The sequence below is a fragment of the Ixodes scapularis genome, unplaced genomic scaffold, assembly GCF_016920785.2.
Source record: "Ixodes scapularis isolate PalLabHiFi unplaced genomic scaffold, ASM1692078v2 PGA_scaffold1__304_contigs__length_218370807, whole genome shotgun sequence".
NCBI lineage: Eukaryota > Metazoa > Arthropoda > Arachnida > Ixodida > Ixodidae > Ixodes > Ixodes scapularis.
The window spans coordinates 130,230,871-130,235,348 of NW_024609846.1; the positions used below are offsets into that span (position 1 = coordinate 130,230,871).

Here is a 4,478-nt window from a genome sequence, read left to right on the forward strand (position 1 = left end):
ATGAGGGAAGGAAATCTTGTACGCCTCGTCCGCGCTTTCGTCGTCAGCCGGCTGGCATACGTCCTTCCCTTCCTACGGCTCGGGGTGGCGGAGAAAGCCAAACTTGACTGCTTGATTAGGAAGGCCTACAAGCGAGCACTTGGCATCCCGGATTCTACGTCAAACGAAAAGCTGGCGGCGCTGGGCCTGCATAACACCGTGGAAGAGATCGTCGAGGCGCAACGGACGTCTCAGCTCAAACGGCTAACAAAGAGCGCGACCGGGCGTCACATTCTCGAAAACCTGGGCATCCGCTACGAAAGACAAACGGGCGAGAAAATAGACGTGCCGAGACGGGTCTGGGAGAAGCTTACCATCCCAAACCTGCCACGTCACATGCACCCCGTGCACCATGTGGAGCGACGAACGGCGAGAGCCAAGGGCCAAGGCCCTTCGAAAACTACTAGAGAAGGAACAGGGCGTCTACTACACGGACGCTGCGAGGTACGACAGGGATGCCATAGCCGCAGCCGTGGTTGACAAGCAAGGGAAGATCGTTGCGAGCTGCAGTGTCCGGACGACAGAACCGGAGGTAGCCGAGGAAGTGGCCATCGCTCTGGCACTCAAGCTGCAAGACGCTAAAATCATTGTCAGCGATTCACAGATGGCGATTCGCCAATACGCCAAGGGACGGATCTCGCCGGTTACGCTTCGAGTACTAGGTGATCCTGAAAAGACTGCGAAGGTGAAGCTGATCTGGACTCCAGCACACTCGTCGCTCCCCGGCAACGAGGAGGCTCACGACGCGGCCCGAGGTCTCACTCGCCGGGCCGGAGCAACGTCGGACCCCTCCATCGAATCGTCGACGGGGGGCGACATACTGGTTACGTTTCGAGACATCCTCGATCATTACGCCGGCGAAAGGATGCGCTACCCTCCGGCGCATCCCTCGCTGGACAAAAGGCAAGCGGTAGCTTGGCGGCGACTACAGACAGGCACCTACCATAGTCCTGCCCAGCTCAGCGGATGGTATCCGGATCGCTACAAGGGAGACTGCCAGCTATGTGGTGCAAGAGCGACTCTTCGCCACATTATTTGGGAATGCAGCCGGCTCGACCGCAAAGCCCAGCCACTACTAAAAAAGATCACCAACCAAGAGAGCTGGGAAGCTCTTCTTCTCTGCACCGACCTTGAGGTGCAGGAACAAGTCGTCCGACTGGCCGAGGACGCCGCTGGAGTCCAAGGGATTCTGGCCGTCGCCTAAGGGGTGATTGGGAGGGGACTCCTAGATGGGCCTCTGACCAATCGCTTAGTCTTTCTGGGCGCAATTAAAGGTTGCCTGCTGCTGCTGCTGCTGCCAGGGCGACAGCTTGGCGGCAACGGAGTTGGCGGTCGGTCTCCACACTGCGGTCATTGATTGCTGTGGGTCCACCGGCACACCCAGGTAGCCGTCGAGCGAAGTGCTCCATCCTATACCTCTGAAAGTTCTTGGCGTAGTCGCCCATTCACCGAGCCACGCCCCCGCCGACTTCTGTCGGTTGATCATGGCCCCTGAGGCAGCGCAGAACCGGTCCACGTGTCGCAGGATGGTCTGCACCTGCACCTTGGACAAGCAGATAAACGAGGCGTCGTCTGCGAAGGCCAGCACGCGGACGTCTTCGTCCCCAAGCCGTAAACTTGAGATGGATGGGTTCGCATTGACTGCCCGGCAGAGTGGCTCCAACTGCAGCGCGAAGAGGATGGGCGAGAGGGGGCAGCCCTGCCGAACCGACCTCCCGATGGAGATGGGACCTCCCCTCTGGCCGTTGATGAGAAGGCGCGTGGAGATGTCTCGGTAGCAGAGCGCGATCCACTCCCGCAGCTCCTCCCCCACGCCGAATCGATCCAGCGCCGCCAGGAGAAACCTGTGGGACACCCGGTCGAAGGCCTGCCACAGGTCTAGCTGCAGGACCGCCAGGGGCTGTTGACCCTCCGCCGTCGCCTCGCCGATCGCCCGCATATTGTGGAGGTTTCTGGATATTTTCCTCCCGCGAAGGCCGTAGGTCTGATGGGGCCCTATGATGGACTTGAGCCCTGTGTCAAGTCGCCTTGCGAGGATCTAGGCCAGGATTTTATAATCAGAGCAAAGAAGACTGATGGGCCGAAAGTCCCCGACCTCGGAAATAGGGCCCTTTTTAGATTTCTTCGGGATCAGTACCGTGAAGCTTTGTCGCATGGTCGGAGGAAGTAGACTTCGTCTGCGGATGTCATTGAAGACTCGAGCCAAGATGGGGCGCAGGCGTCAAAAAAGATTTTGTAAAACTCTGACCCGATGCCGTCCGGGCCGGGAGCTTTGTTACGGGACAGGTGCTTGATTGCATGTAGGACCTCGGCCTCCCGGATTGGGCAGTTCAAAATGTCAACTGCCCCCTCAGGAACCGAAGAAGATCCCCGGAGAAAGGGCTTGAAGGCGACATCATCAAGCCCCCCTCCTCCCGGAAGAGCTCCCCGAAGGACGTCTCGAAGACGCCCGCGAAGTCTTCTCTTGAGGTTAAAACACGATCTCCTTGCCGCAGCTCCTTGATAGTGTTCTCTGTTGCCCTTTTCCGCTCGTGTGTGCGGAAGATCTTCGAGGGCTGCGTCTCTCCCTCGAGTGTCTAAACTCTGCTCCTCACCTGGGATCCCTTGTAGCGCTCCTCCAGCATGGCCAGCAGGTACTCTTGGCAGAGCTTGATGTCGTCACTGAAGGATCCTGGACTGCTCTCCTTCTCCTCCAGCAGTGCCTTGAGGGTGTTCGTGAGGTGAATCCGAGCTTGACGTTCCTCTGCGCCCCTGCGGCGGCCGAGCGCGCACGCGGCATCCCGGAGCTTGATCTTGAACTCCTCCCACGAGACCGCGTCCGCGCCGCCCTCCTCCAGGTTCTGGAGAACACGCCTCGTCTCCTCAATAATATCTTCGCTTTCGAGGATGCTGGAGTTCATCTTCCAAGGCGTGTCGCGCCTTGCCCGCACACCTCCGGGGCCCCCAGCAAGAATCTCAGCCGCGACGAAACCGTGGTCCGAGAACGGAACAATCTTCGCATCGTAGGACACGACGCTCCCGGACCACTCGCCAGAGACGTAAACGCGGTCCAGCCGCGCCTGCGACGCGCCCCTCCACCTCGTGAACCGCGGCGAAAAATTGTAAAGCGTCTCCGTCACGTCCACAAGGTCGAAATCGCGCACGGCTTCGCGAAGCGCAGCCGCGTCGGCTCTTGGGACTGCCGACCCGCTCAAAAATTGGCTTGCTCTTTATGTTTATACAGCCTTGATGGAGATGCGCCTCAACGGGTAATCGGTCTCTTAGCTGTAGATGAGAAATTTGGCCAGTGCGGTACAACCGCTAACCTGGGGTTTTTAACGTGCATCACGCAGTAGTGGTCACACGAACGCGTGCCGGTACGAAACTCATCCAGATCGAAACGGGCGGGGGCGGCGGGGATCGAGCCCAGGAGGTTCCCAGCGCAAGCTTTCGCTCCACACTCCGACCTGAGACGCGTTAGCCCACTCGGCCACTTCCTCCCCACTGCCGACCCGCTCACTCTATCGCGACTGTTAGTCACGCAGTTGAAGTCTCCGCCGACCACGAGGGTGGCGGGCGTGTCAAGAAGTGCGCGCAGTCCGACGAAAAAGTTTTTGCGCTCCCCCGGCCGGCTAGGGCATAGACCGATATAAGGCGCACCAGCTGGTCTCCAAGGACGCTATCGGCAAGTGCAAAGTGCCCACTTGCGCAGTCTGGGGTCCAGCATTCGGATGCCAGTATTTGTTTTGACTAGGATGGCGGTTCCCCCGGAGGGGCTAGCCGTGAGCGTGTGAACGCACCAAAAAACGTTTCCAAAAAAACTAACAAAACTTTTTGCTTTCTCAGCGGAGCAGATCTTTGTCTCTTGTATGAAAATGACGTCCGCGCCCTCCTCATTAATTAGATCTAATAAAAAACTTTTACGCTTCGTTGCGGTGACGCTTATACAATTCGAAACTGGGGAATCTCTTTCCTTAGTAATAATTCAGCCGATAAACTGTAAGTTGGAAAGTTTGCTGCCGATTTTCCTCTAGCAAAAGCACTCCCGGGTCGAAGTCGGGATGCACCACGCATTGGCGACATTCTCACATAGTAAAGAAATCGTACGCGCGCATATTCAACTCAAAGTAGACACGTCGTGCTTGACGTTTGCGCGAGCGATGTCTTCAGCCACGTGAAGGGAGCGACGGCTCGGCGACGTCTTCGTGCAAATCGGCTTGGTGGTCGGGCGTGTCGTACGGGATGAACACCAATTCTTTTGATCAGTCCCAAATTTCTCTTTTAAAGGTAGACAGAATTCGCCGTTACCGCGAACGACAGTTCTGAAATAGAGGTCCCACGCCCGTCGTCCGCTGCCATTGCCGTCCCCGCGAGTCCCACGATACGCGAAACGACGAACGCACAGAATGCTTCTGGTTGTCTGTGGAACTTTTTTTTTTCAATCAACGTATTTACAGCTT

General features: G+C 57.5%; 1 pseudogene; it reads left to right on the forward strand.

Annotated features, from left to right (window-relative positions):
* On the forward strand, positions 1–1,283 carry LOC121835970 (annotated as a pseudogene).
* The last annotated feature ends 3,195 nt before the right edge of the window (positions 1,284–4,478 follow it).